The 24,831-nt window shown below is 34.8% G+C and overlaps 1 long non-coding RNA gene across 22 annotated transcripts in view; it reads right to left on the bottom strand.

Moving 5' to 3' along the window:
• Positions 1–24,831, bottom strand: part of LOC129060000 (uncharacterized) — a 1,058,541-nt gene that overhangs the window by 463,188 nt on the left and 570,522 nt on the right. For all 22 annotated transcript variants that reach the window (XR_010140292.1, XR_010140285.1, XR_010140291.1 and 19 more), the window contains one exon: positions 20,227–20,384. This is a non-coding gene — a long non-coding RNA (uncharacterized LOC129060000). The remainder of the gene's footprint in view (positions 1–20,226; positions 20,385–24,831) is intronic.

Below are 24,831 nucleotides of genomic sequence, written 5' to 3'. Positions count from 1 at the left end.
GATCTTTGACAAAGGAATAAAGACAATACAATGGAGCAAAGATAGTCTTTTCAACAAAATGGTGCTGTAACAATTGGACATCCATGTACAAATATATGAATCCATACCTCCATCCAACAGATCTGACATCCATCACCAAAATTAACTAAAATGGATCATAGACCTAAATGTAAAGTATAAAACTGTAAAACCCCTAGAAAATAACATAGAAAAACCTAAATGACCCCTGGTTTGGTGATGATTGTGAAGTACAACAATGAAGAAAAAAATCCATGAAAGAAATAATTGAAAAGCTGAACTTTATTAAAATTAAAAACATCTGCTCTGTAAAAGACACTGTCGAGAAGATGAAAAGATAAGCCATAGATGGAGGGAAAATATTTGTAAAAACATATCTGATAAAGAACTGTTATATAAGATATATAAAGCAACCTTACAACTTAAGAAAACCTGAGTTTTAAAAGTTCCAAAAAGTTAAAAAAATCTTACCAAAGAAGATATACAAATGGCAAACAAGCATATGAAAAGATGCTCCACTACATATGTCATTCAAAAAATGCAAATTTAAACAATTAGATAACACAGCACACCTAATATGATGGCCAAAATCCAGAACACCAACACCAGCAAATGCTGGCGAGGATACAGAGCAACAGAAATGTTCATTCATTGCTGGTGGGAATACAAAATGTTGCAGCCACTTTGGAAAACAGGGCGGCAGTTTCTTTAACAACTAAACATACTCTTACCAATTGAGCCACTAATTACCTGCCTTGGTATTGACCCAAAGAAGTTTTTTTGAAACCACGTAAAAACCTGCACGTGATGTTTACAGCAGCTTTATTCATAATTGCCAAAACTTGGAAGCAATCAAGGTGTCCTTCAGCAGGTGAATTGATAAATAAACTAGTACATCCAGATAATGGGATATTATTATTCAGTGCTAAAAGGAAATGAGCTATTAAATCATGGAGAAATATGGAGGAATTTTATATGCATACAACTAAGTCTAAGAAACCAGTCTAAAAAGACGTACTGCATGATTCCAACAATATGACATTCTGAAAAAGGCAAAACTATGGAGACAGTAAAAAGATCATTGGTTGCCAGGGATTGGAAGGAGGGAGGGATGAATAGGTGGAGCCCAGAAAATTTTTAGAACAGTGCAAAAAACTACTCTGTATGCTACTATAATGGTGGATACAAGTCATTATATGTTTTTCCAAACCCATAGAATGCACAATACCAAGAGTGAGACCCAAATGTAAACAATGGACTTTGGGTGAAAATGATGTGTTAATGTAGGATTATGGATTGTAACAAATACACCACTCTGGTGGGGGATGTTGATAATGGGGAAGGCTATGTAAGTGTGGAGGCAGTGGGTATATAAAGAAATCTCTTTATTTCCGCTCAATTTTGCTATGAACCTAAAACTATTCTAAAAATACAGTCTATTTTAAAAAAGTAGATTACGCACCATCTGCATAACATTTTAAAATTAAAATCTTGAGGATTGGGTACTGGAAGCAGTATTTTGTAGAGCTTTGGGACTTTTCCTTCAGAGCCTTCATAATGCTGTTGGGCTTGTACTTTAAAGGACTTCATTTTGCTAAGGGGTGGCATGTTTCCCACTTTGAAGATTCTGACATGTTTTAATGGTCCTGTCTTTGAAGAAATGAATATCTGTGGGATTCCCTGATGAGAAAGTTTCCTATTCAGGGAGAAAGAGATACTCTGTTGAAGTTATTTACCAGATTATGGTTTTAACCCTGGAGACAGTCTAATCCCTGACAGGGTTATCATCTTTTTGAAAATATTAATATGTTTGGAAAAGGTTCTACTTCTGAAGAAATTCTTACTGCTGGAAGGAGGCTATCTTTAAAATTTTAGCAGGTTGTGGTTTTCAAGGATGCTCTGTAGCACAGGACAAGTTCACTGAGAGAACATTAAAGTAAAAGGTGATGTATTCTATAGGCATTTCCTTACAGAATTCTATGAAAATCAGAATAGAACTAGTGTTTGTCAAATATAGAACATGAAGTGTGTAGCAAATGTTTTTATTTATTTAATAAAGTTAAAATGTTAAAATCCACATGACTAAAAATTATGTGTATGCCTTTATTGGTCAACATTTATATGTTGGCAGTTCAAATATATAAAAGCATTCACATGAACAAAGATAAGCATTAGGTCTGGTATTGGTCTACTAAGGAAGAAAAAAAAATGTTCTTTATCAACTGTCTTTCTGTATTCCATCTCTAAGACTCCAAACATTTCCAAAGACAACCTGATGCAAAGGTCCCCCATTTGGAAAATTCATGAGTAAACTAAAGGAAGGTGAAAGGAATGGAAGAGTTGTAATGATAAACATTTTGATATCATTTTCTATAGATAAAAGAAGAATAGAAAGGGATAAAAATAAAGGAAGAAATAAACAAGGAAATTACACACATATTATCTCACTTACTTCCCTATAGGATGTGAAACACAAAGAAGAAAGAGTCACAAAAATGGGGTTGGGGGAGTAATGAACTTAATAATAAGTCTAATTTTACTAAAAACAGCCAACTGAATCCCAATGATTATTTCAATAATGTGTGATTTACAAGATTTTTCCTCTATTTTTATGATTTGTCATGTGTTTTCCATGAGAAATTATTTAATTTGAAAATATTTTTATGGAACACAAAAACCTCTAGAAGAAATATCCTCAGTGTACTTACATAAAACCACGAAATACAATAAATGTGAGGGAGTAGAATTTGATGTTAATCAATGGCTTTACTGACAGTAAATGTATTTAATCTATAATTTGTTCCCAGACTATTTTGCAGTTGTATCTCCTCTGATCATTTCACACAGTCTCCAGCTAAACTGAAGCCCTAATTATCCTGAGCACAATTCTGTACACCATTGCTCATCTAGTCTCCCTCTCCTAGAACACCATGCCAAACTTTACCCTAATCTTAAAGGATCAAGCCAAGTTCTACTTCCTCCTTGAAGCCATCCATGACATCAGAATCCACTGGACATCTGGCCTGCAGCAGTATATTTTCTTGTGTATCCACTGGTATCAATTAGATTTTAAACTGCCTTGGGAGGAAGAATCGGAATGCTTTACAAAACTTTGCTTTAATCCAAATGCCTTAGAATTTTTTTGATTTGAATAATATATTTAGACCACTCTTAGACAAAACAAATACTGTATTTCTAAAATGTTTTATTATAATCCCATTTAAATATATTCGTGATAAAAACCCAAAACAATTAGAAATTTTAAAAAAATCAAATTAAAAATTTCAAATTTGTATTATTTTTCAAAAATATTTTGGCATTAAGTCAAAAAGTGACGTTTAGGTTAATTGCAGAAAGAAGTAGGTACAGAACTAATTCTAAATATGCATGGCTTTGTATTTCAAAAGTCTAATATTTAACACAGAGAATATCTGCTCACATGTGTTATACAAAGTGGGATTAATGGCTTCAGTGTTTTGCTAGTTCAAGAGAACCTGACACTGTACGTAATCATTATCTTGCCAATTTTAATAAGGTATTGCTTGATAACTCTTTAAAGCTGTATTTTTCCTTTGAATAAGATGGAATACAGCAGCACATCAAAAAGCTTCTCCACCATGATCAAGTGGGCTTCATCCCTGGGATGCAAGGCTGGTTCAATATACGCAAATCAATAAATGTAATCCATCATATAAACAGAACCAAAGACAAAAACCACATGATTATCTCAATAGATGCAGAAAAGGCCTTTGACAAAATTCAACAACTCTTCATGCTAAAAACTCTCAATAAATTAGGAATTGATGGGACGTATCTCAAAATAATAAGAGCTATTTATGACAAACCCACAGCCAATATCATACTGAATGGGCAAAAACTGGAAGCATTCCCTTTGAAAACTGGCACAAGACAGGGATGCCCTCTCTCGCCACTTCTATTCAACATAGTGTTGGAAGTTCTGGCCAGGGCAATTAGGCAGGAGAAGGAAATAAAGGGTATTCAATTAGGAAAAGAGGAAGTCAAATTGTCCTTGTTTGCAGATGACATGATAGTATATCTAGAAAACCCCATTGTCTCAGCCCAAAATCTCCTTAAGCTGATAAGCAACTTCAGCAAAGTCTCAGGATACAAAATCAGTGTGCAAAAATCACAAGCATTCTTATACATCAATAACAGACAAACAGAGAGCCAAATCATGAGTGAACTCCCATTCACAATTGCTTCAAAGAGAATAAAATACCTAGGAATCCAACTTACAAGGGATGTGAAAGACCTCTTCAAGGAGAACTACAAACCACTGCTCAAGGAAATAAAAGAGGATACAAACAAATGGAAGAACATTCCATGCTCATGGGTAGGAAGAATCAATATCATGAAAATGGCCATCCTTCCCAAGGTAATTTACAGATTCAATGCCATCCCCATCAAGCTACCAATGACTTTCTTCACAGAATTGGAAAAAACTACTTTAAAGTTCATATGGAACCAAAAAAGAGCCCACATCGCCAAGTCAATCCTAAGCCAAAAGAACAAAGCTGGAGGCATCACACTACCTGACTTCAAACTATACTACAAGGCTACAGTAACCAAAACAGCATGGTACTGGTACCAAAACAGAGATATAGATCAATGGAACAGAACAGAGCCGTCAGAAATAATGCCACATATCTACAAGTATCTGATCTTTGACAAACCTGACAAAAACAAGAAATGGAGAAAGGATTCCCTATTTAATAAATGGTGCTGGGAAAACTGGCTAGCCATATGTAGAAAGCTGAAACTGGATCCCTTCCTTACACCTTATACAAAAATCAATTCAAGATGGATTAAAGACTTAAATGTTAGACCTAAAACCATAAAAACCCTAGAAGAAAACCTAGGCATTACCATTCAGGACATAGGCATGGGCAAGGACTTCATGTCTAAAACACCAAAAGCAATGGCAACAAAAGCCAAAATTGACAAATGGGATCTAATTAAACTCAAGAGCTTCTGCACAGCAAAGGAAACTACCATCAGAGTGAACAGGCAACCTACAAAATGGGAGAACATTTTCGCAACCAACTCATCTGACAAAGGGCTAATATCCAGAATCTACAATGAACTCAAACACATTTACAAGAAAAAAACAAACAACCCCATCAAAAAGTGGGCGAAGGACATGAACAGACACTTCTCAAAAGAAGACATTTATGCAGCCAAAAAACACATGAAAAAATGCTCACCATCACTGGCCATCAGAGAAATGCAAATGAAAACCACAATGAGATACCATCTCGCACCAGTTAGAATGGCAATCATTAAAAAGTCAGGAAACAACAGGTGCTGGAGAGGATGTGGAGAAATAGGAACACTTTTACACTGTTGGTGGGACTGTAAACTAGTTCAACCATTGTGGAAGTCAGTGTGGCGATTCCTCAGGGATCTAGAACTAGAAATTCCATTCGACCCAGCCATCCCATTACTGGGTATATACCCAAAGGACTATAAATCATGCTGCTATAAAGACACATGCACACGTATGTTTATTGCAGCATTATTCACAATAGCAAAGACTTGGAACCAACCCAAATGTCCAACAATGATAGACTGGATTAAGAAAATGTGGCACATATACACCATGGAATACTATGCAGCCATAAAAAATGATGAGTTCACGTCCTTTGTAGGGACATGGATGAAACTGGAAATCATCATTCTCAGTAAACTATCTCAAGAACAAAAAACCAAACACCGCATATTCTCACTCATAGGTGGGAATTGAACAATGAGAACACATGGACACAGGAAGGGGAACATCACACTTCGGGGACTGTTGTGGGGTGGGGGGAGGGGGGAGGGATAGCATTGGGAGATATACCTAATGCTAGATGACAAGTTGGTGGGTGCAGCGCACCAGCATGGCACATGTATACATATGTAACTTACCTGCACATTGCACACATGTACCATAAAACCTAAAGTATAATAATGATAATAATAATAATAATAATAAAAGAAAAAAAAAATAAAATAAAGATTTTACCACAAAAAAAAAAAAAAAAAAAGATGGAATAAGATGTTCACATTGCTATTTTTTCTTTTTCTACTTTTCTTTTTCTTCTTTTCTTTTTTTTAGAGATGGGGGTCTTGGTCCATTGCCCGAGCTAGATTGCAGTGGCATGATCACAGCTCACTGCAGCCTCCAAACACCTGGGATCAAGCAGTCCTCCTGACTCAGCTTCCTAAGTAGCTGGGACTACAGGCATGCACGCACCACCATGTCTGGCTTTTTCACTGTGCATTCATTACTCGCTATTTTTAAAACTTGTTGCATATACAGTTGGTTCTACTTATTGTTATCTATTGCTTAATTTAATGTGATTCTATTGACAGAGCAGCCATCTTTGGTTCAGAGGTTTACATTACATGACTGCATGTAAATTCAATTTCCCCCAACTTTCCTTCATTTGGTACAATACAGAATTTGTTCATATAGCAAACCATGATTTCTTATGAAAGAAAATAAAATGGGAATCACATACAAATTTGGGTACTAAAATTTCATGACAGAGCTTGGTGCTCAATCAGATGATCTAAAACACAATTAATTACAATATTAGGGTTATCATTGGAATGAAAACATAAAATTAATTGAAATTCTGATACAGAATTTCTGGCACAAATAGCTTAACTGCTCTATGAATAGTATATATTGCAATAGTATATATGTATATGTGTATGTGTGTATGTATGTAAATATATGTATAAAATAGTTGATGACTAATTAATCTACATGCATGTATATATTGTTTTGAAAGAAGATTGTAAATAGATATAAAATAATAGGTTCATTATTCTATTCTTTTAAGGGCCTTAAAATTTAGTGGTAAAGATAGTGGTAAAATTGAGTGGTAAAGATAGAATTACACTAGAAAAAAAAAAAGGAGAGTTGTTTAAAAAAATGAAAATTAGAATGCTACAACTCTACATTCTCAAATTATTTTAAGAAGGGAATTCTTTTCCAAGAAAATATTAATAAAAAGGGAAAACAAACTATGACTTCTTCTGAAATCTTTCTTGATTCGCCCCACTGCCTCTCTACAAAATTATTCTTGCTCTTTCAGAATCCATTTCCTAACTTTATCCATTCTCATCCGACTTCTAGAACCTTGATTCAAAGAGCTCTAAGGTTAACAATGATCTTCAGTCACTAAATCTGATGAACACTTGTTAATTTCAACGGAATTTGACGCTACTGACCACTCCTACCTTAAAAATCTTTCTTCTGCCTTTCTTAGTTTCCTTGACATATCTTCTGATTTCTGATTTTTTTCTTTATTCTCCCTTTTCTAAGATCACTCCTTCTATCCAATCATCAATGTTGTAGCTCTTCATAACTTGGTCCCATGCCTCTTCTTATTTTATATTTTCTTTAACCTCACACATGCATGTATTCAATTAACATTCCACCTCTTCATCCCATCCTAGATCAAACGTGATTTCTACCCAGTAAGGAAGTCAGAAACATCTGAGTCACACTAGAAATCTCATGTCCTTTAATGCATATATCAAATGTAGCAGTGAATCCTAGCATTTTATATTATAGGTATTAATCACATCACCTTAGTCCATCGTCTTAGCTGCACTGCTAGTTACCCACATTCACCCTGACCTCCGAGCTATCTTTCCAGTGTGTAAATCTTGTTTTGTCACCCACTTAACTAAAGTAAGTCAGTGGTTTCCTAGTGGCCATAGGACTAAAAATCAACCTGATTAATATGGCCTATAAGGGTGGACATAATCAAATCCCTCCTTACTCCTCCAGCCTTATCTCACCAAAGCCCAGTGTCCACTCTTTAACCTGTAGGTATGCTGACTTCTAGCACCTCAGATTCATTTGCGTTCATCTCTCTCCCTCAGTGCCATGGACTTCCTGGATTTTTATTTCAAGTAGTTTTAAGGGGAAACATATGTATCCTGGAACTGAAAACGTCTAGATTTGAATCCCAGGTCTATTTGTTATCTCCTATGTGACCTCTGTGCATTATAAAACTGTTCTCAATCCTAGTTTCTACCTCTATGAATTATAGGTAATATTTCCCATACAAATGTCTTGTGAAGATTAATGTCATGCCGCATTACTTACTTCCCAGCCTTGAAGTGGAATTAAGTCTGATGTATCATCTAGCTCCAGGGTATGTCAGCATAGTAGGTATTTAATAAGTTGTTTAATGAATGAAAGTAAAAACACAGGAGAAGGGAAGGGGAGGAGAGTAGTGGAGGGGAAGGAGGAGGAAGGAGAGGTAGAATGAATGAGAAGAAAGGAGTTAATTTCTTCTTTCAATCTTCAACCTCTCTGCAAACAACAGGTGACTTTGACTTGAATGAACTGTTCATGAAATGTACTGAGAAAAATACAGCTGATGAGATTAAAAGGACAAGATGGAAGAGGGTGGAAGAGCGTCATTCTAATACAGTAAGGAAAAAGGAAACATTGTAGATGTGTGAGAGATTATTCCCGCTTTTGTACCTAAAATAGATTATAGCATGAAAAGGATGAGAGGAGAGACTGGATGTGAAGTAATGAAAGCATAACTGGGCTCAGTGTGGTTGTCAGAATGAAAATGGGGAAGTAAATGCAGAAATATTATAGAGAAAATTGTTCAATATTATTTCTAAGCTGACTGTGAGGAATAATGTTGAATGAACAGATCAAATAACTACAGAATATCATTCTCCAAGTATGTTTTCCTCTTTCCCAACTCCTTGTATCTCTTCATACTGCACAGCCTAGACATCTGGGACAGTAATGATGAGGTTAACAGGAGCTATGGAATAGTGAATGGACAGCTGTTTCAGGGTGGAAGATGTATATATGACATAACACATTTAGCTGATTTCTAAGAACAGGTAATTTCAATGCAGCTGTGAAGATTTAACTAGGCCAGGGATGGGAACAGAAATGGGAGAGTTAGCTATATGTGCTTAGTAATGAAAATCACTTAAAGACCCTTGATAAATAATTTTTCAATTACAAAAGCCCTAAAAATAATTATCTCAAAGGAAAGGAGGTGTGATTGTGAGGGAAGGCAAGAGAGAGCAGATGTGGATGACACAAAGGAAAGAGGGGAAATCAACATACAGAGAGAAGCATTAATGAAATATGGTTAGATAGAATGAATAAGATCTAGTATTTGCTAGCACAACAGGGTGACTACAGTCAATAATAACTTATTGTGCATTTAAAGTTAACTAAAGAATATAATGGGACTGTTTGTAACACAGAGAAATGCTTGAAGTGATGAATACCCTCAGCATCAAGTATATCAGAATACTTACTCTGATATAATTATTACTCATTGCATGCCTGGTATTAAAATATCTCATTTACCCCATAAATATGTGCACCTACTCTGCACCCACAAAACTTAAAAATTAAGAAAAATAAAAATGAGGATGGGGGTTATGTTACAGATGTCTTAATACTAGCAAAGTTACAGGTATTTTACTTCTTTTTAAATTTTTTATTATTTTATTTTTCCATAAGTTATTGGGGTACAGGTGGTATTTGGTTACGTAAGTTCTTTGGTGGTGATTTGTGAGACCCTGGTGCACCCATCATCCAAGCAGTATACACTGCACCATATTTGTTGTATTTTATTCTTCTTCACCCTCCCACTCTTCCCCCCAAGACCCTAAAGTTCATTGTATCATTCTTATGCCTTTGTGTCCTCATAGCTTAGCTCCTACATATCAGTGAGAACATACAATGTTTGGTTTTCCATTCCTGAGTTGCCTCACCTAGAATAATAGTCTCCAATCTCATCCAGGTCACTGCATATGCTATTAATTCATTCCTTTTTATGGCTGAGTGGTATTCATCTATATATATATATAAAATATAGTTATATATATAGTATTCCTATATATGTAACTATGTGATATATATATACCATATAGTTATATATAGTATTTGTATATATAGGAATACTATATATACTATATATATATAATATATATATAATACTATATATATAGGAATACTATATACATAACTATATGGTATATATATATATATATATATATATATATATATATCTCAGAGTTTCTTTATCCATTCATTGATTGATGGGCATTTGCGTTGGTTGCACGATTTTGCAATTGTGAATTGTGCTGCTATAAACATGTGTGCAAGTATTTTTTCGAATAATGACTTCTTTCCCTTGGGATAGATACCCAGTAGTGGGATTGCTGGATCAAATGGTAGTTCTGCTTTTAGTTCTTTAAGGAATCTCCACACTGTTTTCCATAGCAACTGTACTAGTTTACATCCCCACCAGCAGTGTAGAAGTGTTCCCTGTCCACCGCATCCACACCAACATCCACTGTTTTGATTTTTTTATTATGGCCATTCTTGCAGGAGTAAGGTGGTATCGCATTGTGGTTTTGATTTGCATTTCCCTGATTATTAGTGATGTTGAGCATTTTTTCATGTTTGTTGGCCATTTGTATATCTTCTTTTGAGAACTGTCTATTCATGTCCTTAGCCCACTTTTTGATGGGATTGAATGTTTTTTTCTTACTGATTTGTTTAAGTTTATTGTAGATTCTGAATATTAGTCCTTTGTCAGATGTATAGATTGTGATGATTTTCTCCCACTCTGTGGGTTGTCTGTTTACTCTGCTGACTGTTCCTTTTGCTGTGCAAAAGCTCTTTAGTTTAATTAGGTCCTAGCTCTTTATCTTTGTTTTTATTGCATTTGCTTTTGGGTTTTTGATGATGAATCCTTACCTAATCCAATATCTGGAAGGGGTTTTCCAATGTTATCTTTTAGAATTTTTATAGTTTCAGGTATTAGGTTTAAGTCCTTAATCCATGGTGAGTTGATTTTTGTATAAGGTGAGAGATGGTGGGCGGGGCGGGACGCAGATGGGGTAAACATGTGTCAGTCTGATCCCCAGACGCTTTTACCTCACTGCACTTGGAGGAATAAGTAACTTGAATAGAGAGAAACATAGAGGCTCAACTTCAACAATTTTAGATGTGGAAATCCTATGCGAAAGGACTTGAGAATGTTTAATATACCTTATAGAGTGGAGAGAAATATAAGCTGCCTTCTTTAAAGCAGGTGTGGTAATTCTGTCTCAAAGAGTTTCTAAAGTCTTATCCAAACTGAAGGTCTTAAGAATGAATATGCATCTTTTAGTTGATTCTATTATGTTGTTTACTCTTCCTAGTTTAAATTTCAAGTAATTTTATGCTTGCATTTCTTATGAACAACACACTTTAAATTATTTTCAATTTGTTTTTAAATGGCAGATTTAGTTATATATTTATAGTTAAATCAAAATGCATACATTGCAGAATATTTTAATGCCACCCCAGTGGAAAAAAAGATGGAATAAAGGGATACATGTAATACTAACTATTTGACAATTTTCAAAGAAATCGAATTTGCTTTGGCTTTTTCAAGGGATGATTCTCTAAGGACAATCATGTAAGAATCAATGTAAATGGTCACTAAGGCTGTTTTTGTTCTGCATTTCAGGCTTAAAATATGCTAAGCAAATAGAGTAAGATGCTGAAAAAATATATACTCTATCCTGATTAATGGATGCTATAGATATCTTTTTGCTTTGTCTGCTTGGTTAGCTTTGTTTCAAATATGATACAGATCTCATGCTGCACGGCAGATCCAGAAATAGTCCATGTTCCTTTAAATTCAGTCAATGCATCATTTTCTATTACAGTGTGTCACACCAGTCTGTGACTGTAAAGCATGACTTATGTGGATATGGACCAGTAGGTGAACTGGCCCCAACAAATGTACAATTTGAAGATCCAAGTAAAATAGTCTCATGAAAAAATATTTTTTTAAATAGAATCATAAATAATATATAAGACTTCTGAAGGGTGCTGTTTCTTATTTACTTAAAAAAACAATATTCCACATAATATTTTCAAAATCTCTAAAAAAATACATCTTGACTATATGCATTTATATGATCTAGTTCTTAGAAAAACAGAAACTTTCCTATGTCAAATCTCACCTTTGTTTTATTCAAATATTAGTTATGAAAAAAATAAATAATGCAGGAGAATCTCTTTTCACATCATTTATGTGTAACAAAACAATAATGGGAGACGTTAAAATGGAGTCAGAGAAAAGGCTTTCAAAGATAAGAAACTGTGTTGGTTGTAAAAATCAATATTATTCCAGTGAGGCCATAAGGGCAATGTGAGCAAAGACATAAGACAGTTAAATTGCTACATCATTATTATTACCATGATCATTAATTAATATTTATTTTCTCTGATCTGCTAGGTATTGCAGAGAGTTTCAAGATGGACATAGTTTTAAGATAGATATCATTCCAAATAAGAGAGAATACACAACAAATTTAAAACAATCTTGAGGATACTATAAAGGAACAATTAAAAAAAGACGGAAATAATAGGTGGCAATTTGGAATGTTGCAAAACTAAAGTTTTCTGCAATACTGAAATCTGATTATTCAGAAATATTTAACCAAATCGAATATTAGAAGTGTGCTTAAATAAAATTGAGAAGAAAATGAGGGAGATTCCAGGTATAGAGGTAGTAAGGGAAGTAAGTCAGGGAAACTGGCAGTTTTGGTAAACTATTATTATAAAATTTCATACATAGTGTGTTATTCATGAGCTTTTACAACAGCCTTCTTTGAGCATCCAGATATCTCTAATCATGCCCCTAAAACCTCCCTTGCAACTTTGAGGAAGAATGTCAGATGTAGAAAGGCCATAAATTATGCAGCAAGAAGAAAAAATATACAAGCTGGAAGGGACACCAAATATTAGAATCTTAGTAATGCATATTTGGAGAAGAAGATAGCCACATTAATTCATTAACCATTTTTCATTCAATAAACATCAGTGATCAACTATGCATTAGGAAGTCTTCAGCATTCCAGTGCTGAGACATATTGAAGCTTGAGGCAAAAGGAAAAATATGCCCTTCGGTATACACTTATTATCAAAGTATCTTCCCATATTTTGAACTCAGGGGGAAAAGTTAATGAAGTCTCTACAGTCACAAGCAAGATTATATACAAAACTCCACATTGCCCAATCTGTTTGCATGCCATGTTCAAACCTTGTAAACCTAACTGGTGAGGGTTGCAGCACTTGCAGGACTCAGGGACCATGGTCTGGTTGCAAATGACTGTTACCACAGTATATATATAATAACGCAGGGCTATAAAAGAAATCTGTCTTATTTTAAATCTAAAATATTTTAAATTTTAAATTTTGGTATTTTATTTACCATGAATTTTTTGCATTCATTTTTATTTTTAAAATGTTGTATCTAAATATTCTTTATCTTGACTTTTGAATATTTTAGTGCTTCCTTAAATTTTACATACCCTTGGCTTCCCCATAATCCAGATTTGGGGTTCAGACACAAATTATTAATACAAAGTAGAATACAACAGGGTGTCTGCTCTTAAAGAACTAAAGTTGTAGTATGTATTTCATTTCCAAATGAATATCCACTAGCCTATAGTCTTTTTCCTCCCACTTACTATTTATTTTGATGTTCACTTTTACCTCTTCATTTTCATTATTTTCTGTCTCCTTTAGTTGGATTTTTCAATTCCTGCACAATTTTTAAAATATTAAGATCTTTAATTAAAATATTCAAAGAATTTCATAATACTACTCTGATGCCTTAAACATAGTACTTAGAACACGAGTTAATCTTATTGATAAAGACATCTACTCAGATGCCTTAAACATAGTATTTAGAACACGAGTTAATCTTACAGATAAAGACATCTCATTATTATAAGCATGAACTATTGTAAGGCAATGCCTTAAAGAGCTTTTAAACTGTTGCACTGGCTCCTATGCTAAACAATCATAGATTTGTACAGTCCTATTTGCCTACCTACTTTTGCTATTTGATTTCTCTTTCCCTACTACCACTTTACTCAACACATACTTACAGATCATCAACTGTTGTAGGGGACGCCAAGCTAAGCATTACTAGTGATACACAAGACTTTGTAGTTATATCTGCTCCTAAAAGTGCCCTCTTTTTTTTCTTTCTCAGTTGATATTTTGAATCTGCAATCAGCTTGGAAAATGAATAAGCATAATAACAAATCCTGAGTGGGAGTCTGGGGACCACCTCAGAGTGGCATACATGGACTTTCATTAAATGGGCTTTGTGATTATTGCAACTCTTTTATAGCTTTGGGTAGCCCATCTCTGGATTTACAACTGTTTTTCAGAAAGTTGAATAATAAGTCAGTTATTGAGATGAGTGAAACTTCATAAGCATGGATTCTATGACAGTTTATAAATTTAATTGATCATTGATGCCATTTCTACTGTGTATGGACAACTACATTTTCAGAAAATGTCTAGTGAACTTAAGTTCAAAGATTTTTCATGAAGCATTCATTATTAATTATAACCAAATATAATTATTTTAGACTGATAGTTCACCATCTTTGGTATCTGTATTGTACAGCCCAACAATGATTTTTATTAAATTAACAATTGAAAGTAATATTGTAAATTATTTTCTATTGGTTTTAAATAAACTTATTCTTTACTGATTTTTAAGTGATGATTGGTAAAGGTCTTGAGATAAATTTACTTTGCATAATCAGTAGTAGATACTGTGATAGGGATATGGTAAATGCTGATGATTCATTGAATATTCGGATGTGATATATTATTTCAAAAAAAGGGTATAATAAACAGGCATATTTGCTCTAACAACTGAATTAAACACTTAAATATACAATTTTTCTTTAATAACTTGAATACTTTAATATTCAAGTCACAGAAGTTGATCACCGATATCTTACTCAACATATTAGACTTCAGTGAAGGAAAGAACGGGGGTCCTAGTGTTTACTGAATGTATACTGTGTACTTGGTGCAGAGGATTATACTGCAGGAGTTAACAGCACAGGATTCTTGGCTTGATTACCAGCTCTGCCACATACTAGTGGATGAATTAACCTCTCTATGCTTCTGTTGTACCAGTCATTGGGATTATTATAGTAATGTATATCTCATATAATTATTGTGAGGAGTAAATGAGCATATGTAAACAGTGCCCACAGAGGCAAGTGCTCAGAAACTATCAGCTACTGTTATTTTATCTATAATCTCACTTATTACTTATTTCAATACTTTGAGATTGATGTCATGCCCATTTTGTTTGGAAAAGGAAACCCAGATCCAAACATATATCATTTATCTGTCCCAGTATCCCTAAAACTGAAACTTACATTTGATTATTGTGAAGTGTGACTGTAGCTAATTCAAGGATATTTATGCAATATCTTTGTTTTATGTTTTTATATTATTCAAGTTTCTAAATTGAGAGAACTGTAAAAATAAATAAAATATGGTTTACCTGTTAATTCTGACCATAGCCTAGAATTAATCAACTTTAAGAAAGGAGAAAAAAATACCCAAAAAACAAAAAAGAAATTTAGAAAAAGATAAAAAGGTAGAAGAAGCTGATCAAACAGACTTGCTTTCATTCCAAAGTTAAAAGTTCAAGAAAAAAGGGAGAGCATAGCTTTTATTTATATTTCTTGCTCACTTTCCTAATCTCGCTTCTGTCTTTTCCACTGGTTCTCTTGTGACTCTTCATGTGCTGTTTGCTAAGCATATTGTACCTCTCTTTTCCAGTATACCTTAATTTCTGGTCTAATGCATCTTATTGGTTTATATCATAACCTTAGCATCATTGCAAAAATGGATGTAATGGTTTCCTGTACAATAGGAAAACAAATTAACCCCTTGAAAACTGCCTCTTTACTACGTTAATCAACAATTCCATTACTAACAACTGCACATCCATGCATTTTGGTTGAGTGAGCATCTGTCTCCTGTTTTGTTTCTTGTCAAATTTACAGATTATTCTGCATAACTTTTCACCCTGAATCTCCACTCTACATGACACAGGTAAAAAAGCACATTGCCAAGTGCAACACTTTTTCTTTAGAGAGTAAGCATGCAGTGCAAATTCATGCCGTGAGGCTCTGCAAAGCTCCTTGAGCCTATGAACAGGTGTGAAAAATGTGGTGGCAATCTGGAAAAGCATCTTTTAGAAAAGCATTTTTTAGACTATTGTATTATGTAGGCAACAATGAAATTGTTTATCCACAAAACAGCCATTCATAATACTAATATTTTTAATGTGAGGATATAACTTTGAGAATTTAAGTCTATAAACAGTCTCCATTAGAGAATGCACAGGTAAATAATTAAAAAGTCAAAATCAGAATACCAACAATAGCCACATATTTTATACATAAAAATATCTGCCTTCTTTAGTTGCATCACAAAAAGAAATATTTCCTTGTAGCAGCTGAAAACAGTAGAATCCAGATCCTGAATATTTAGTAGAAAATAAAATGATATTTATTTTTAAGTGCATTCTACATTCAACACAACTGCATACTCACAACAAATCTATTGCGTTGCCCTGACATAGTTACTGCAAAGGTTTTTCCTTTGCTGTCCCAAGGGCCCAATTGATTTATCTGCCAGAAGCCTAAAGCCCAAAAATAAGATAGCTTTGAGTTTACAGAGGTCATTTTTCATTGTCTAAATAAAAATTTCTAAACAAAAATCTCTCATCCTGTTAACCGCAGGGTCCTTATCTCCCCAGAGGCTACAGCAACCTGAAAGAAGCCATTTCAATTCTTTCATGAAGAAAGATAAAAGCAAGTTTTCGATTAGAAAGCCAAGCAAAACCTTCTTATTAAATGGTGGTAACAGTAACTAGTTGAAAAGGCAAAACTGTTCTAGAATGGAATGGGGTGGGGGAGTAGGAAATTATTATGCATGAGACAAACCTTATGAAAAGATTGGGAAGACAATCAGAGACAGTGACATTGGAGGAGGCAAAAAGAAGTTTAAGAATCCTTGTAACTTCTTACAGTTGTTTTACCCAAGTCCTTAATAAACTGCCTAGCTTTATCAAGCATGTTTTCTTAATTGTGTGTGCCTACTTTTATCAACCAACATTAACTACATGTCACAATAATTATGCATTCAGGCCCATCTTCTCTGATCTGTCATCATTCAGAGTGCTTATGCAGCACAGGCAGAGGTGGAATGTGGCATGTTATCCAGCTTTAGAATAATAGATTTTGTGAGGCTAAGCCAAAAGGAAAATTATCAAAAATGACTTTATAGACTAAGTTTTGATAACGAAGATAAACACAGACACTAATGGTGATGCCCTGGGAAATAAACCAGAGCTGTGAAAGAAAAAGATTCTGCTATTTGGAGAAGTCTGCAATAAGTGAAAGAGAATTAAAAAACATTGCTCATATTTTAACTTAAGTCTTTCAGTATAATGTAGTAGTAGAAATGAAATAATTTGGCAGCATGTTTTCACTAAAATATAAACTAGTTTATCCTCCAGTTAAAGAGCTGGGGTATCATTCTTAACATCTCTGAAAAAGAGACATGGTAGGGATTTGGGGGGAATACTTTAATTCAGTAAGCTTAATTTTTAAAGTCTTTTCAGTTTTTCCTATGAATGTATATCTTATTAATTATTTAGGTTTTTATTAATTTTACATTTTGATATAAAGAGAGATACCCCCACATGAGAATAAACACTCTGGCATAAGCTATAAAGAGTTGGGCTTTCCTTATCTGCCTGCTCTTACCCTAAGGTAGTATCTATGAATATAAATTTATTCCTCTCAGTCCAGGTATATATTTTGAAAAGCAACTGAATGTGCTCTTTATTCTGTACCACTTAAAGAACATACTTTTCCTCCTTTCCCCCAAGAAAATATGAAAATAAGATTTCTATATATTGACTGTAAAATTTAATTGTCACAAAGCAGAGGTTATCCAATGAAACGCTATCAGAAGGCATGGCTTCATATTAAATATTTTAATGCTAAAATTATTTTATCTGACAGGGAATATCTAAACTTTTTAAAAGTTTACTTTGCAAGGAATTCATCCTAGTGGATTCAGACAAAGGCCATGTTGCTCAAAACGAGATAAAATATGAGAATATAACGTAAGGAATTTTTGTTTGTGCCTGTACGTATGTGTGTGCATGTGTTAATAATGTATTAATTGTGATGGCACTGTACTATGTTTTTGTTTTTGTCCTATAGTTATGATGGGTAAGTGGCAACAGTGGCTTTAAATATTTCTAGGTCAAAATTATCTTCACCATTTCCTATAGGCTAAAACTTTGAAGACTAATTGGTCACTAGCTCATGTGTTACAAAGGGATCCAGCATTGCCTCATAAGAAAACATGTGCCCACAAGGCCACCTTCAGGCAAAGTGTGATGGTTCTCTATCCAGTGATGAGTATTTATTATATGCCCCAAGTATTGCATATAGGGCACCAAACACAGGACCAGTTTTACTGCTTCTTAAACATATGAATCTGCCCTCAACCAGAAATACAAAAGACTTCCTCCCTGGGCTTTCATCCAAGAGTAGAATGTTGATCTCTCAGATCTTGCATGCCCATCAAAATCTAAACTGTGTGAACTATAATGCTTGGGGAAAAAGAAACCCCAGAAACTGAAGGCCATTCTCTCTCTTATAAATTATAACTTCTGCTTTGAATCAGAATGTTCCACAAGAGGGTATGATATATTGCATTTACTGGCCCCACACAAAATTGATGTCATTGAGTTGTGTATTGATGCCCCTGATCCACTCTATAGAAGGATGCATACAACAAAGCAACTCCATAAAATTCCTATAAATAAAATTGCAGTTCACACAGCAAGGTTGCAGAAGAGGTTACACCCTGCATCATCTGATGTTCTTCATATCAAGATTCACATAGGAAATGTCATTTAGAAATCAGTACTCAGAAAAATCTATGCTTCCCCTGAGAAACTATTAGAGCTTATCTTTGTTGATACTAAGCTTTAGAAAACCAATTTTATCTATTTTATTCCCATTTTTCCTGTATTACCCATCATTTCAACTATTTTTGGGAAACAGGGTGTGGTGTAAATAATAAATGAAATGGTTAAAATGAATGAGCTCATATTACAAAAGTCCTACAGACTAACTAAAAGGAACACCTGACTCACATTGGCTTGAGCAGCACAGTCATGTTCTAGAGGGAGGTGGTCCACAGCTGGTGCTCAGCAGTGTCAGAAGGACCAGGTTTGCTCCACCTTTCTGCACTGCTTAGACATTTTTTTTTGTCTCTGTGCTTGCTGACTCTTGGTTGTAAGATTGCTGCCACAACTCTGCAAAATAAAACTATATTCAAAGATGCGATGAACAAGGAAGGACAGCACTAGCCACACCTGGGTCAGGAAGAAAGTATCACTAGATGCTTGCCCAGCAGACCTTTCCTCATGCCTCATTGGATATAATGAGAACTTACGGCTCCCCTATTGCTGCAAGGGAAGCTGAGAAAGAGCATACTAGTCTTTCCAGAATTTACAGTAGGGGTGGCATGAGAAAGGGCAGTGGTATGTGGCTGGTAGATTATCCAGAACAAAACAAAACAAAAATTATGCTCTGCCACACTTATTGAGAAACCTCAAAGAAAGTTTCTAAATACTAGTCATTAAGTCCAAAAATAATAAATTATCATATGAGTATGACAATATTATAAAATAGCTAAGAAAGTGGTAGAGTTTTGTTTTCATAATATGGATGGTTACTTTTAAAATGTGTTCATTGTGATGGCATCATACTATCATTAGCTGAGTTCTCAAGGCCCCAAATAACATGAAGTTTACTTTTAGGATAGTGGATGTAAATCCTGCATCAGAATGAGTTCTTAATAATGTTTAACCTTTTTGGCCAACTTCTTGTGAAACCTAATAGACCATCATTGCTTTTATACTGTATGAAGTGTGACAAAGAATAAAACATCCACTCTGCTTGTATCCTTTTTTGTACTATGTTCCTGCATTATTAGTATTATATTTGTCTTTTCTTAGCAAAAATCTTTTCAAGTCACTTATTCCTTTCATAGGGGTTCATTTAAATGGGTAATATAATTCATAAATCCACTTACTTTGGCATGTAGAAACTGTAATATTTGACATTAAGATTAGTATGCATCAGGCATAATTCAAAAGGTTTTATTCATATTTTCTGATTTTGTCATCATAACAGCCAAACAAGACAAGCAATGTTAGTATCTCCATTTTGTGGATAGAAAAAAGGCTTAATGTGGGTTTAGAGGTTACTCACCTAGTAAGTTGCTGAGCTTGAATTCAAAACCAGGTTGGTCTGATCCCAAAGTCTTCTTTCTTAACCACTCTACCAATAAATCAGTTAATTGAGTAATCAATCAAAATTCAACCACGCACAGCTCTCCATGAAATGGAATTTTAAGGCACACTCAAGATCTAAGAAAAAGAAATTAAAACAAAACAAACACAATGTTATGGACTTATTGAAGGTAAATCTCTGGGGAAATTCAATGCAATTTTACATTTGTGTATAATGTAAGGTACAACAAAGGTTTGTCTCTAGCATAATGGCTAGCATCAGAATATTCTTAATCACTATAATTTATAAGAAAAAATGAACATATTATATGAAAGCTGAAAACCAAAGGAATATTCTAGTAAACATTCAACCAATAAGGAAATTCAATATTGCTGCAAGGGAGGCTGAGAAAGAGCTTTTATTTTAAGGCCCTATTCAGTTAATTAAAGACTTTACTATATATATAGGAAAAGTCATGTGATTTCTATCCCCAAATCTTCCATGAATGCAGCAGGGACATAAACAACTGTGAACTTCCTATAAAGAAACAAATAAAGTAGCAAATTCAATGATCATCTGAGTATCTGCTGACATTCTCGTTAGAATTCTTAAACGCAGGTGGCTCACTCCTGTAATTGCAGCACTTTGGGAGGCGGAGGCGGGCGGATCACGAGGTCAGGAGATCGAGACCATCCTGGCTAACACGATGAAACTCTGTCTCTACAAAAAATACAAAAAATAGCCGGGCGTGGTAGCGGACGCCTGTAGTCCCAGCTACTCGGGAGGCTGAGGCAGAAGAATGGCGTGAACCTGGGAGGCGGAGCTTGCAGTTAGCCGAGATCACGCCACTGCACTCCAGCCTGGGCAACACAGCGAGACTCCGTCTCAAATTAAAAAAAAAAAAAAAAGAATTCTTAAAAGCAGACACCATGCGCATGTTGTGGGCCACCGGGTTAGTTCATACTTAATAGCAGTATGTTGACTGTCACCAAACAGACCTCATTCTACACCATAATCCAGCTAAAGCATTGCACCATTTCCCCAAATTCTTAGTTTTTTTTGTTTTTGTTTTTGTTTTCCCCTCATGGATCTTATGCTGACAAATTTAAACTAGAATGTTTTTAAATGTATCTATTTGACCTTAAATTATGGTTCCAAACACTAAGCTTTTTGTTCTAACTCAGATGTGGTAATTAAAAAATAATTAAAATACTACTATCTAATAAAATGAAATTTTCATCCAGTCTGCTGTTACATTTCATTTGAATCATTACAAATAATCATTTTGTAGATATCATCAGCATTTCCAGATCATGTTATTAAGAAATAGGTTATTTGGTTCTTATCAGTCTCTTATTTTCTTTGAGAAATTAGGTATTTCCCCTGTTTTACCGTCAATCTCTAAAGTGATAAAGTTTATTTCTAATTATTTAGATTTGGGTGCAGAATCTCATTAAATCGGGTTCAAACTTATTTGATGTAGGGAAAACAGTGAAAAAGTTCTCAGAAGCACGAACTGATGCTTGGGTATAGTTGTTACGGACTACAAAACACAGATGCTGTTTTACCCTCTTTTCCCAAAACCAGTCTATGTTTACGCTGAATCACTTCCTAGAGCTTGAGAAATCTTGTTTAGCTTTTTTTGTGTGTTAAATAGTTTTCCAGCACAATGTCATCAATTTTTACACTCAAACAAGTATGTGTCTCCTTCTTGAGGTTTGGTGGCATATATTGCCAAATCAATTACATTCAGAATCATGCATCCAGTCCTAACTTAGATAAGTTTGAAATTTTATTTAAAGGCCTTTTATCCATGCTACTAGGAACATCGAATATGTGATATGATCTGCCAGATGGCTTCACCTGCAGTCTCACTTCACATATGTAAAAGGGCTTGCCTGGTACAGAAAGTCCCCAAACAAGTAAACACAAACATCTTTCTGAATATAAATAAAATTATCTTATATAAAAATAATCCTTTCAATTGAGATACTTGTATGTTCCTAAATTTTTGCTTGTATGACCCCTTGCAGGAAGTTCAACGCACTCCACAATTTATTTGCCACCCTTCCTAGTTAAAACCATTAGTACACAAACAATAGAACGGTCAGAATCTTATAGGGAAGTTTAGTATGGTCTCTGTCTTCAAGAGAATAATAATAAATATACAATGTAATCTAATTTTGACATCCTTTCACGTGTTCTGGAAATATAGTGATTTACATATGCTGTTAGGCCTGGAGGTTTTCAGGAAAGGATTCCCTGGAATAGGTGATGTTCTAGCTGAATCTTTTGAGTTTAATTTGGCCAGGAAAAGGTGAAGAAAGCATCTAGTCAGAGAGAAGATCCCCAAGACAGGTATGCAGGATGGTCAGGAAACAACAACCAGATTTTTATGCCGGAATATAAAGCATGAGACATATTAGTGGGACCTGAGTCTGGAGACTGGATACAAGTGCCAGGTAAGGCCATTCTAAGAGGTTCAAAATGTACCATAGATCTAAAGGAGTCAACAAAGGGGTTTAAAAGGGAAATAGATGGGTTAGGTTTTAGGTCTGCATTTTCGAATTATTGCTTTAACTGCAATCATTGCCACAGGTTGACTAAGGAAGAAAAATGAGAGGTATGATCTCTCAGGGGGAGAAGGAGATTCTCCTAATGAGATCCACCTCCTCGCATGCAGAGACCTTTGAATCTGTGAGTTCCTTGTGCACATCTAATTCTGGACTTGCATTCTACAGCTACTTTTTCCTTCCCCTTCATGAGTTAAGCCTCACGTACCATTCTCTTCCCTATACCCTGATTTCACTTCCTTAATTCTACTATTCTCTAAGAGTCCAGTCAACTCCTATCAACTTCCTTCTCCTGGAGAAGAGAAATAAAAAGAAGCAAATAAATTGCATTCTTCAATGAAACAGGCTGCAAATGCATAATATTATCATATGTTTACATATTTCACATAGCAAACTATTCTAAAACCAAACAGCTACAGTGTGGCTCTATGTAATTAGTTTCCTTATATTTTATGTTTATCCGGTGATATATCCATTTTATGATAAAAATAATTTTCGTAGATACATATACAACACCAGCCAATGACAGAAAGAATACAAGTAAAAGTTATATTCCAGGAAAAAATCAAATGATTAATTCCTAAGTGTCCAAGTAGAACATTAAAAGAGAAACAAATAGTACTATACACATAGGTGTGTGTGTGCACATATACACAACTATGGGAATAATTATTTTTCTATTTCAAGATATGTTGTTGAGCTTACTTGGTTGCTAGAAAAATCTTTGAAAAAAGCACCCTGAAATAGCACCATGGAGACTTAAGACAAAAAAAAATTCCACTACTATATAGCTTTCCGTGTGGAAACCATAATGCTCTTGGTAGAGACCATCATGTATTGGGACATATATGCTGTTTTCTACTATTTCTTTGATTAGCCCTCATTCTTGCTCTTCAGGGTTTCTATCATAATACAAGAAAATAAAATTTTAAGCCTAGAAGGATTTTTACAGTAATGCAAGCTATTGATCGGTGCATTTTTTTCAACCAAAGCTTACTATTGCGTCCAGATTCCTTACAGTTCCAATATGCCCAGCGGGTTAATATTAGGTAAGGTACAAGCTGTTAGAAAACTACAAGTACATTTTTTTTTTCCACTCAGTGTTGCTACATATTTCAAGCTCCTATGGGGAAATAATAAAAACTTTATTTCTTTGTTTTATCCAAACCTCAGAATTCAGATATGCTTTGAGTGATAAAGGTTAGTCATAAAGTACTCATTCAAACCATGATTTTTCCATTGTTGGTTAATGCTAAGTTTTTTGTTTGTTTGTTTTTTATTTTTTATTTTTATTTTTCATAATTTCAAGGTAGTTTTTCAGCCACATCCCCTGCCCTGCCTACCCCCTCTAGTAGTCCCAAGCATCTCCTCTTCCTATTTTTATGTCCATGTGTACTCGGTTGAAACATTTATTTTCAGGGTCATCATCATGCTTGTTGTCTCACACAGAATGACATCCTAAATAGCGACCTCCCCCACCACAGAAGACTGGGGGTAAACTATAGACATTGCTATTGTCTTCTCTAACTTAGCATCTTATCTTTCCACAATCTGCCCCTTCCAGTCTCTGCTTGAACCTTCTTCTTCTGACTTCTGGTCTCAGGTCCTTTGGCTATTACAGCTAGATGCATCCTATGCCTAATCTCTAGAGACTGGCCTTCATTCAAAGGCAACTTTAGGAAAAGCTTAAGCTTCAGGGCCCCTCCTTTGCACAGGCCCCTTCCACGGCCCTGAGTGGGACCTAGCAATTTGCCCACAAAGTCTTTCTTTATAGTTATGCTGAAAAAGTTACAATTTTTATGTTTGTTTGTTTGCTTCTCCCAAACAAGACTACCCCTCCCATATTTTATAAGCTTCAGGACCCACAAAACCCAGGATTACTTTTAACTTCAGAACTAAGCTGGCTTTTTGGTTGAAGTTCTCCTTGCAGAGCTCTTTTCTCTCCATCTGCACCAGCTGGGTTCTACTCACTGAGGCCGGTAGGCATGTTCTGGCTTGGCCCCTCACTCTT

The sequence above is a fragment of the Pongo abelii genome, chromosome 5, assembly GCF_028885655.2.
Source record: "Pongo abelii isolate AG06213 chromosome 5, NHGRI_mPonAbe1-v2.0_pri, whole genome shotgun sequence".
Taxonomy (NCBI): Eukaryota; Metazoa; Chordata; class Mammalia; order Primates; family Hominidae; genus Pongo; species Pongo abelii.
Note: the sequence above shows the minus strand (reverse complement) of the source record. Positions and strands in the feature narration are given on the sequence as shown.